Source organism: Aedes albopictus, chromosome 3, assembly GCF_035046485.1.
Source record: "Aedes albopictus strain Foshan chromosome 3, AalbF5, whole genome shotgun sequence".
NCBI classification, from domain to species: Eukaryota; Metazoa; Arthropoda; class Insecta; order Diptera; family Culicidae; genus Aedes; species Aedes albopictus.
The window spans coordinates 170,938,777-170,951,231 of NC_085138.1; the positions used below are offsets into that span (position 1 = coordinate 170,938,777).

The 12,455-nt window shown below is 39.2% G+C and overlaps 1 protein-coding gene across 1 annotated transcript in view; it reads left to right on the plus strand.

Moving 5' to 3' along the window:
• Positions 1-537: 537 nt before the first annotated feature.
• The window catches only part of LOC109422513 (limbic system-associated membrane protein), a 531,904-nt gene continuing 519,986 nt past the window's right edge, over positions 538-12,455 (plus strand). Inside the window, exon 1 of the mRNA XM_062861330.1 lies at positions 538-2,132. The gene's annotated coding sequence lies outside the window, so the exon portion shown is untranslated. The remainder of the gene's footprint in view (positions 2,133-12,455) is intronic.

The following is a 12,455-nucleotide window of genomic DNA, read 5'->3' on the forward strand; positions in this document are numbered from 1 at the left end:
CCAGATCAGTGCTGTCATGCTAAAATCAGAGCTGGTTACCCAAGTTTTCAAAATAGCTGCGCCCCTTATGATGCTACGCCCCCATATAAATAATTCATGCATTGCGCTCAATTTAACTATTTTGCTGTTCCCAAAATAAAGCAAACAAGACAATTTTCCCGCTCACAAAAAAGTGTTAGTCTTGGATGTTAAAATTGCGCTCATCTTATACCAAAAAAGGATAATAGATTTTTCAGTTCCCAAAATATAAAGTGGCTATCTCAGATTCGAAAACAGCTCTCATCGTAAATCAATAACAATGTGAAAATTCCTTCGCTTTTCAATGAGCTGCGATCTCAGTCGTAGAAATTCCCTCAAAATATATCATTAACAATGTAATATATGAAATTACGGATTTATATGATTTTGTTTGGACAAGTTCAATCATATTTGAAAAATAATAGTGTAATAGTTTTCAATTTATCAAATTTGTTGGTCGGAAAAAAATACATATCATAATTCAAAGAAAAGTGGTGTAATAGCTGGAAACTTCATAAAATAAAAAAAACTAGTGGTGATATCAGATGAAAAACTTGCACTCATAATATCAAGTAAAATGTGACAAATTTTAATTCAATTTAACTATATTCTATTTATACTAGAAAATTGCTCTCATCGCAAATTGATAAAAATGTGAGAATGTCTGTCTACCCATTTAAAATAAAGGATTTGCAATCTAAGATGATAAAATATCTTATCTAATTGAAAACATTGAGACAATTTTGAAGTACTTAAACAAAATAAACGAGTTTGAATGTTAGATGAGACCATTGCGCTCTTCATACATTAAAAACAGAACATTAATTTGTCGGCTCCCCAAAATAGAAGCGGCGATCGAGGCGGCGATCTTATATTCATAAAACTTCACTCATCGGATAGCCATATGAAACTTCGTCGCTCTTTATAATAAAAGAGTCGCGTACTTAGTTGGGAAAATATTGCTGTCATATTAAATAGATAATTTGAAAATTGCGCTCATCAAACATGTAAAAATGTTCGCTCTCCTCATAATATTAAAAAAAAACTGAAAACTGAAACGATTTCTGTTAACTGGCCAAAAGAGAAAAAACTTTCGCTAACTTAGAAAAATTTGACCTACCCTAATACGTTAACTACTTTGAATTACCCTAATGAACTAGATGTAACTTGTTTTCCTTTCCAAGTAAACTTACACTACCACAACTATAGACAACCTGTGTAACCCAGTCAGAACAGAAATAAAATGAGTCTATTGCAAACAGTAAAGCTGTTCGGGCGCGTTCTTTTGTTATTTCTCCCCGTCCGAATAATTCCCCGCGAGTTGGAAGTCCGCCATATTCGAAGTCCGCTGCGAAACCCTCGAAGGCCGGTTCCCGAGATTTGGTCGGTTGTGAGCTGTGACCGGGACCGGAAAAAAATCTGGATTTTACATGGTCCTTCGGCTCGGATTTTCGGTTCGGTCGTTTTCCCGGTATGCAAAAGTGCAAATCCGTCCGACTCGTGTTACTGTGAAATTACGCCAAGGATTGGCTGACACCGACAAGGTGTAGTGAAATTGAATCCTCCACATAAAATTGTGCGAGAAACGGTGAAAAAAGTGCGAAAGTGGCTAAAAATCGACGAAATTCGGTCGATATCCGAAATTGCGCAGTGAAATTTCTCGAAGCGCCACCGAAAGAAAAGAGAAGTTCAAGGGCGGCCATCTTGTGCCGAGAAATTTCCACGAGATTCAGCCAGGTTTCAGAGTGTGTGAGTGAAGGAGATCCAACTTGGATCACGAAGTACAGTGCCAGTGTATTGTGGGGAAAGAAAGCAGAAAAGATACGGCACTTGTGAGTGTCTTTAGTGGTGGCTACCCCGACCACTGCGGCTGAGTGGTACAGGCCATCCAAGTGAGAAGAGAATAGTGCGCCGTTCAGTTGTTGCTGTGTATTCCCCACGCAGACCGAGGATTATTTGCGTGAATGCTACCTGCGCCGCTGCTATGTGCGTCGGCGAGAGCAGAGCAAAGAGCGAACTGCCGTTCGTTTGCTCGCGCTTCATTTTCCACGCTGTTCCCGAGGATTCTCTGCCAGCCAGCCACAACAGGGATCGACTGCTGCTGCCGTCATTGAGTGAGTACCTACGCTGCTTCTTTATCATTGCACACGACTCGCGTCGTGGTTCGTTAACCCGTGCCGTTGTCGTCGGCGTCGGTGAGGTACGACTGTTCGTCGTCTCGTTTAGTCGGTTCGGTTGGTCGAGCCTATTGCAGGCACGGAAAGAAATTCGTTTCGTTTCGACTATCGCGTTGAGCCACCGTAAAGACAATGATTAAGGTTGAGGGTGATAAGCAAGCAGATGTCCTGAGCAGGGTTCCTGATTTCCACTTTTTATCTTCTTCCACTTTTTATCTTCTTCCACATTCGAAGACAGTCAGCAGCGAACGGTTGTCGCTTTAGTTCGTGTGTATGCTTGTCAGCGACGACAGCAAACTCCGGCGAACGGTGAGAAGCCACACCTGGAAATTACTCATTCGTCAACATTCGCATCGCAAGCGAATGCGATTCGTGAGTGATGCGATTGATATTGTGCATACGAATATTTGATGTTTTCGAATTATTTTCTTTGCTAATCTAGCATTTCAACAACAATACAGTAAAAATGTACAGGGGATACTCAAAATAACTGGGACAGGTAAAATTTTCACTTTTCAAAAAATGTTCAATTCGCTGTAAATTTTTGAAAGGGCATCAAATATTCTCAAATTTTCACTGTAAGTTCATCAACTAGTTGTGGAGAATTCCCAGAAGAAATTCCTGGAGGAATCCTTGGAAGAATTTCTTGAGGATTAACTAAAAAAAATCAAGAGAAATCCCTGGAGGTATTCCTGGAATAACGCCTATAAGAATTCCTGGGGGAATCCCTGGAGGAGTTCCTGTAGGAATTCCTGGAGGATTTCCTGAGAAATTCCTGGAGGAATACCTAGAGGTATTTCTGGAGGAAATTCTGGAGGAATCTTTGGAGGAATCCCTGGAGGAAGCCCTAGATGAATTCCTGGAGGTATCCCTGGAGAAATCCCTGCAGGAATTCCTGGAGGAATACTTGGAAAAAATCCTGGAGGAACCCTGGAGAAATTCCTTAAGAAATCCCTGGAGAAATTCCTCGACGAATCGCTGGATGTATTCCTGGAGGAATCCCTGAACGAATTCCTTGAAGAAACCTTGGAGGAACTCCTGGAGCAATCCCTAGGGAAAATCCAGTAAGTATTCCTGGAGGATTTCCTGAGGACTTCCTTGAGGATTTCCTGAGGACTTCCTTAAGGATTTCCTGTAGGTATTTTTGGAGAAATTCCTGTAGGAATGCTTGAAGGAATCCCTGGAGGTATTTTTGAAAGAATTATGATAATTAGCTTTATTAAGGACAGGGCCCCTATAGCCACAGCTATAAAGGCGTGGGTATTCAGTATGACCAAGCTGAGGGTGACGGGTTCGATTCCCGGTCAGTCCAGGATCTTTTCGTAATGGAAATTTCCTTGGGCATAGAGTATCTTCGTGCCTGCCACACGATATACACATGCACAATGGTCATTGGCAGAGGAAGCTCTCAGTTAATAACTGTGGAAGTTCTCATAGAACACTAAGCTGAGTAGCAGGCTTTGTCCCAGTTGGGACTTTACGCCAAGAAGAGGAGGAGCTTTATTAAGGAAATTTTCAGCCCTTGGCTGGTCGATCTCCGGTTTTTTTGAAAGAATTCGTGCAGGATTTCTTGGAGGAAACCCTGGAGGAAGCTCTGGAGGAATTCCTGGAGGTATCCCTGGAGAAATTCATGAAAAAAAAATCCTTGGAGGAATACTTGAAAAAAAAACCCTAGAGAAATTCGTTAAGGAATCCCTGGAGAAAATCCTGAAGGAATCGATGGATGTATTCCTGGAGAAATCCCTGGAGGAATTGTTTAAGAAAACTTTGGAGGAATTCCTGGATGAATTCCTTAAGGAGTCCTTGGAGGAATTCTTGGAGCAATCCCTGGAGAAATTCCTTGAGGAATCCCTGTAGGAATTAATGGAGGAATTTCTGGAAGATTCCCTAGAGAAATCCCTGGAGGAAAACCTGGAGGAATACGTGACGAAATTCCTGGAGGAATCCTGGAAAAATTATTTAAAGAATCCCTGGGGAAATTCCTGGTGGAATTTCTTAAGGTATACTTGGAGGAATCCCTGGAGCAATTCCTGGAGGTATTTCTGGAGGATCCCCTGGGGGAGCCCTTGGCGAAATTCCTGGAGGCGCCCTGGAGGAATTCCTTAAGGAATCCCTGGAGAAACTCCTGGAGGAATCCCTGGAGAAATTCCTGGTGGAATTCTTGGAGGTATTCCTGGAGGAATCCTTCAGGTATCAGTAGGTCGGCTCCAGAGGCACGTTCTCCTCCATTTGGGAATTTCCTGAGGAATTCCTGGAGGAATCTCTGCAGGTATTTTTTAGAGGAATCCTTGCAGGAATCCCTGGAGGAAGTCCAGGAGGAATCCCTGGAGGTATTTTTTGAAGAATTTCTGGAGGAATCCCTGGGGGAATCCCTGGAGGAAGCCCAGGAGAAATCCCTGGAGGTTATTTTTGGAGGAATCCCTGGATGAATCCTTGGAGGAATCCCTAGAGAAAGCCCTGGGGGAATTTTTTGAGGAATCCCTGAAGGAGTTTCTGGAGGAATCCTTGCATGAATTTTTTGAGGAATCCCTGGAGAAATTGCTGGGGGAACCATTGAGAAATTCTTGGAGAAATCCCTGACGAAACTCCTGGAGGAATCTTTGGAGAAATTTCTTCCGGAATCTCTGTAGGAAATCCTGGAGAAATGCCTGGGGGAATTCCTGGAAGAATCCCAGGAGGAATCCCTGAAGGTATTTCTGGAGGATAGCCTGGAGGAATTCCTTCAGGAACCCCTTGAGGCATTCCTGGAGGAATGTCTGGAGAAATTCCTGGAAGAATCCTTGGCAAGGGCGTAGCCAGGGGGGGGGCAGGGGAGGGCCGTGCCCCCCCCTGACCGAGCAACTATATTCTAACTTTTTTAAATGTATGCAGGAATTCCTTCGGAAATTCTTGAAGGAATATCTTCGAAAATTTCTGAGGGTATTCCTTCGGAAATTCCTGAAGAAATTCCTTCGGAAATTCCTGAAGGATTCCTTCGGAAATTTCTGGAGCAATTCCTTCGGAAATTCCTGGAGGAATTCCTTCGGAAATTCCTTGGGGAGTTCCTTGGGAAAATCTTGGATGAATACCTTTGGAGATTCCTGGAGGAATTCTTTCAGAAATCCATAGAGAAATTCGTGAGGAAATCCTTAGGTAAATTCCTTACGAAATTCCTGGACAAAATAATCCCAAACTTCCTGGAGGAATGCTTTTGGAAATTCTTGCAGCAATCCTTCGGAAATTCCAGGAGGAATTCTTTCGGAAATTCCTGGAGGAATTCTTTCAGAAATTTAGGGAGGAATTCCTTCGGAAATTGCTGGACGAATTCCTTTGGAATTCCAGGAGGAATTCCTTTAGGATTTCCTGGAGGAATTCTTTCGGAAATTCCGGGAAGAATTCCTTCGGAAATTGCTGGAGGATTTTTTTCGGAAATTCCTGCAATAATTTCTTCGGCAATTACTTGAGGAATTCCTTCGGAAATTGCTGGACGAATTCTTTTGGAAATTCCTGGAGGAATTTTTTCGGAAATTCTTTTTAGATTTTTTTTTTTTTTGAAATTTCTGGTATTCCTCCGTCGGAAATTTCTAGCAGAATTCCTACGAAAAATCCTGAAGGAATTCTTTCGGAAATTCCGGGAGGAATTCCTTCGGAAATTGCTGGACGAATTCCTTTGGAGATTCCCGGAGGAATTCATTCGGAAATTCCAGGAGAAATTCCTTTAGGAATTCCTGGAGGAATTCTTTCGCAAATTCCTGAAGGAATTCCATCGGAAATTGCTGGATGAATTCCATTGAAAATTCCTGGAGGAATTCCTTCCAAAATTCCTGGAGGAATCCCTTCGCAAAATCCTGGAAGAATTCCTTCGGAAATTTCTGGAGAAATTCCATCGGAAATTCCTGAAGGACTTCGTTCGGAAATTACAGGAGGAATTCAATCGAAAATTCTTTGGCGAGGCACTTCGAAAAATCTTGGATTAATACTTTCGGAAATTTCTGGAGGAATTCTTTCAGAAATTCCGGGAGGAATTGCTTCGGAAATTCCTGAAGCAATTCTTTCAAAAAATCCTGGAGGAATTCCTAAAAAAATTCCAGAAGGAATTCCTTCCAAAATTCTTGGAGGAATCCCTTCACAAATTCCTGGAAGCATTCCTTCGGAATTTCCTGAAGGAGTTCCTTCGGAAATTCCTGAAGGAATTCGTTCAGAAATTCCTAGGGGAGTTCCCTCGAAAAATTTTGGATGAATACCTCCGGAAATTTCTGGAGGAATTCTTTCAGAAATCTATAGAGAAATTCCTGAGAAAATCCTTGGATGAATTCCTTAGGACATTCCTGAAAAAAAAAAATCATTCCAAACTTCTTAGAGTTATGCTTTTCATGACTCCTGGAGGAATTCCTTCGGAAATTACTGGACGAATTCCTTTGGGAATTCCAGGAGGAATTCCTTCGGAAATTGCTGGAGGATTTTTTTCGGAAATTCCTGCAATAATTTCTTCGGAACTTACTGGAAGAATTCCTTCGGAAATTCCTAGAGGTATTCTTTCGGAAATTCCTGGAGGAATTCCTTCAGAAATTCCTAGAGGTATTCCTTCGGAAATTCCTGGAGAAATTTTTTCGGAAAGTCTTTTTGGATTTTATTTTTGCAAATTCCAAGAGGAATTCCCTCGAAAATTCATGGAGGAATTCCTTCACAAATTCCGTTAGGAATTCCTTCAAAAATTCCTGGAGGAATTCTTTCGGAAATTCCGGGAGGAACTCCTTCGGAAATTGCTGGACGAATTCGTTTGATGATTCATGGAGGAAATCTTTTGGAAATTCATGCAGGAATTCTTTCGGAAATCCTTAGGGGAATTTCTTCGGAAATTCCTGGAGCAATCCTTCCGGAATCTCTTGGATGCATTCCTTCTGAAATTCGTGGAGCAATTATTTCGGAAATTCCTGGAGGAATTCCTTCGGAAATTCTTGGAGGAATTTCTTTAAAAATTCCCGGAGGAATTCCATTGGAAATTCCTGGAGGAATTCCTTTGGAAATTCCTTCGGAAATTCCTGGAAAAACTCTTTTGGAAATTTCTGAAGGATTTTTTTTAATTCCAGGAAGAATTCCTTCAGAAATTCCAGGAGAAATTCTGTCGGAAATTCCTGGAGAAATTCCATTGGAAATTTCCAAAGGAATGAATTTCCGATGTAATTCCACCAGGAATTTTGCGAAGGAATTCCTTCAGGACTTTCCAAATAAATTCTTCCATTTATTTCCAAGAGAATTCCTCCAGGAATTTCCGTTGCAATTCCTCCAGGAATTTCCCAGGGAAATCCTCCAGGAAATTTCGGAAAAATCCCTCCACAAATTTCTGGAGGAATTACTCTAGGAATTTCCTCAAGGGAATTCCTCTTGGAATTTTCAAAGGATTTCCTCCTGGAATTTCCGAAGGAATTCCTTCATGAATGTCCGAAGAAATTCTTCCATGAATTTCCGAAGGAATTCCTCCAGAAATTTTCCGACGGAATTCCTCTACGAATTTCCGAAGAAATTCCTCGTGAAAGGAATTCATCCAAGAATTTCCGATGAAATTCTTCTAGGAATTTTCAAAAGAATTCCTCTTGGAATTTTTAAAGGAAGTCCTCCTGAAATTTCCGAAGGAACTCCTCCATGAATTTCCGAAGGAATTCCTCCATGAATTTCCGAATGAATTCCTCCAGGAATTTTGCGAAGGAACTTCTAAAGAATTTTCCGAAGGAATTCCTACATGAATTTCCAAAGGAATTCCTCCAGAAATTTTCCGATGGAATCCCTTCACGAATTTCCGAAGAAATTTCTGAGAAATTTTTCCATGAATTTCCGGATGAATTTCTTCAGAAATTTCCGGAGGAAATCCTCCAGGAATTTCCAAAGGAGATCCTCCAGCAATTATCAAAGAAATTCCTTCTGCAATTTCCGAAGGAATTCCTCCTGGAATTTCCCAAGGAATTCCTTCATAAATTTCCGAAGGAATTCCTTCAGGAATTTCCGAAGGAAATCTTCCAGCAATTTCCGAAGGAATTCCTCCTGGAATTTCCGAGGGAATTTCTGCAGTAATTTCCGGTGGAATTTCTCCAGGGATTTTCAAAGGAATTTCACCTGGAATTTTCAAAGGATTTCCTGCCGGAATTTCCGAAGGAATTCTTTCATGAATTTCCGAAAGAATTCCACCGGGAATTTTCGAAAGAATTTCTCCAGGAATTCCTTCACGAATTTCGGAAGGAGTTCCTCCATAAATTTCAGAAGGAATTCCTCCAGGACTTTTGCGAAGGAATCGCTCAAGGATTTTCTGAAGGAATTCCTCCATGAATTTTCGAAGCAGTTCCTCCATAAATTTCAGGAAGGAATTTCTCCAAGTATTTCCGAAGGAATTCCTCCAGGAATTCCCGAAGGAAATCCTCTACGAATTCACGAAGGAATTCCTCCAAGAATTTCCGAGGGAATTCCTCCAGGATTTTCCCGAAGAATTCCTCCATGAGTTTCCCGAGGAGTTTGTCCAGGAATTTCCGTAGGAATTCCTCCAGGAATTTTCAAAGAAATTTCTCCTGGAATTTTCAAAGGATTTTCTCCTGAATTTCCGAGGGAATTCCTCTACGAATTTCCAAAGAAATCCCTCCCAGAATTTCCAAAGAAATTTCTTATGGATTCGCCTTGAAATACCTCCAAAAATTTCCGAATGAATACCTCCAAAAATTTTTGACGGTTGTCCTCAAAAAATTTCCTTAGGATTTTCTCACATAATCCCCAAACGTGTTTCTGAAGGAATGTTTGAAGAAGTTTCTCAAGTTTTCGTAGGAGTTCCGCAATACATTTTTGAAGGAATTTCTTGAGGAATTTCCGAAGAAACTTCTCAAGGATCTTTCGCTGGAATTCCTTGAGGAATTTCAAAAAGATTTATAAAAAAAACGAAAAAATTCCTCAACGAACTTATCAAACAATTTCTCACGAAATTTCCGAAGGTATTCCATAAGACATTTCAGACATATGTCAAAAAAAAAATCCAAACGGACTCCTTTAACAATTTACGAATTTTCCTTATCAAGGCTTTTTTAAAGGAATTCTTCAAAGAATTTCCGAATGAGTTCCTCTAGGAAATAAAAAATCACAAAAAGCATTTCTTCAGGAATTTCCGAAATATTTTTTCAAGGAAGTTTTGAAAGATTTTTAAAGAAATTTCTTATGGAATTTCAGAAGGGATATCTCATGAGACTTTTAGTGGATTTTTTTCAATATTTTCGAAAGAATTGCTTCAGGAATTTGGGAAGGAATTCTCACAGAAATTTCCGGATGAATTCCTCCAAGAATTTTTGAAGGTTTTCTTCAAGGAATTTTCGGAAGAATTCCTCACGAAAACTCCGAAGGAGTTCCTCAAGGAATATTCTAAATCTATTTCAAAGAAATTCCTCAAGGAATTCCCGAAGAATCTTCTAAAGGAAATCGTAGAAGAACTCTCGACGTCCTATGGAATTTCTCAAGGAGCTTTAGAAATGAAGGAATTCCTCAAGAAATTTCTGAAGAATTTGTCAAGGAATTTCCGGTGGAATACCTCAAGGATTTTCGAAATAAATTCCTGAAATTATTTTTAATTGATTCCTTTAAAAATTTCTGAATGCATTCCTCTAGCAACTTCCAAAGATATTCCTCCAGGAATTCCCGAAGGAATTCCTTTAGAAATTTTCAAAGATTTTTTTTCCGGTAATTCCGAAGGAATTCATTAAATCACCATAAAACTACTGAAAGAAATACGAGCAGTGCAGCAAAAAGTTAATCTCAAATTTGTTTGGCCTGGTAAAAACGGTGATATTTACGTTAAACAAAACGAAAATTCAAAGCCTCGTGTTATTCAAAGCCATGAAGACTTTGCCTCGTTCATGGAAATGCTCGGAAAGTGATAGGGAATTTCATTTCATTTCAAATGTGTTTGTATTGATTTTAAAATATACATAATGGCGAATATAGTAAATTTATCTCATGATAATGTTGATGATTTCAATAAAAATGTGTCAAATCCAAATATGAAAAGTATTCGTTTTCTGCAATGGAATGTGAGAGGGCTCAATGTTGTTGGAAAGTTTGATGATGTATTGGAATTCATAGACAACGTATGTGTTCCTCTTGATGTTATCGTATTAGGTGAGACCATGTTGAAAGATGCGAACTGTTCTTTGTTAAATATGCGTGGTTTTAGTGCTATATTTTCATGTAGGGAAAATTCATCTGGAGGATTGGCTCTATTTATTAGGAATACAATTGATTTTCGAACTATCAAGAACGTATCTGTTGATGGTTTTCATCATATACATATTGAGTTGAAGCTTAATGGTATATTTTATGATGTCCATGGTGTTTACCGGCCTCCATCCTATGATTTTAATAGTTTCCATACTATGCTAGAAGCATGGCTTGCGGAAGCATCTCCAAGTCGCCCGTTACTTATCTTTGGGGACATAAATATACCAATGAACTTAGTAAATAATAATGTGGTCGTTAAATATAAAAATTTGTTAGAATGCTACGGTTGTCTCTGCACGAATACTCATGTTACTAGACCCCTGAGTAACAATATTTTGGACCATGTAGTATGCAAACTAGATAATGCCTCTTCCATACAAAATGATACCATTTATAGCGCAGTCAGTGATCATCTTCCTGTTCTAACTAGTCTAAGTTTACCAGCCGAAGTTAACCGAGTAGAACTCAGCCAAAACATAATTGATCATGGAAAAGTGAATGTCAATTTCTCTAACTATATTAACAGCATTGGTAGAATCGATGATGCTAATACATGCCTCGAAAACATAATTGAAAATTATAACAAAATTCTTCAGGATTGTACAACCGTAAGGAAAAAATCAGTTAATATCAAAGGTACGCAGTGCCCATGGATGTCTCTAAATCTTTGGCAACTCATTAAACTTAAAAACAAATACAGGGTGCGGCAGGAAAAAATGCGAAAAGTTCAAGGCACTATTACACGCTAAATATGGGATATATATGACTATTTTTTCATGGCAGTGTATCAGTCAATGTCTATATTCTAGCACTGAAAAATAAAAATGAACATATTTGATGTTTAACATGTGATAATGTAAGCCTAATAAGCGGGTATCAAAAAACTGCGCGCCCAATGGTCATTAAACAAAATGACTATAACAGTAACAAAATTACTTTAAATTCGATGAACAACCAGACCACACTGATCCAGAGCCATGTAGTTTCACATACTAGATGAAATAAGTACATATATTTGATGATAATGTAGAGATAATTGAAAATTTTGTTTTATCAGATACGAAATTTAGCGACCTGTGTACTTTTCTGCGGTTTGAAAATTTTGATTGTCTTTAGCTTCAGGCGCCGCCCTCTAAAGGTTAGTGACCAAAATGGGGAAATTTTCAATTAACTTTCCAGAAAACTAGCCTATTAGAGATCATGAAACGTTGAAACATAGATTGGTTAACGTCAAATGGACGAAAACGAGGTTTGAAGTTGAAAAACACTTTCGCATTTTTTCCTGCCGCATACTGTATCTAAAGAAATTCAAACGGAATCCCACTGATCAATACATTAAGTCCATGCTGGATCATCTCTCTAAAAAAGTAGAAAAAACCAAAAGATCATGTAAAAGAGCTTATTACGAAAATATTTTGAACAACACCACTCACAGTAAGCTATGGAAGCATATCAATATTTTGTTTGGGCGCAATAGCAAACCCAAGCAATCCTTTTTAGTTGTGAATGAACGTCATATTATGGATGATAGGGAAAAATGTGAATTATTCAATGACTTCTTCTCAAATATTGGTGGAAGCCTTGCTAGCCAAATTCCTCATTCCGAAAGAAAAAATCCAATATTAAATGTTTATAGGGTACGTGAATCAATTTACTTGAGGCCGAGTACTCCGAATGAAATAGCTTGTGTCATATCTGCTTTGAAAACAAATAAAGCACCAGGTCCGGATAATATACCAACAAACGTAGTAAAAACTAATGCTCTTGCTTTCTCGCGTATATTGAACAACTGCTTCAACAAAATGGTAGAAACTGGTATATATCCAGATTGTCTAAAGTTGGCAAAGGTTACCCCTATCTTTAAATCAGGAGACCCAAGTTTACTTGATAATTACAGACCCATATCAACCCTCTCAGTCTTCAACAAAGTTTTTGAAAGATTGTTAGCAAACCGTTTGATTGATTTTTTTGAGAGAAACCAAGTTTTATATGCTTACCAATATGGTTTTCGGCAAGCATGTAGTACTGCTACTGCGA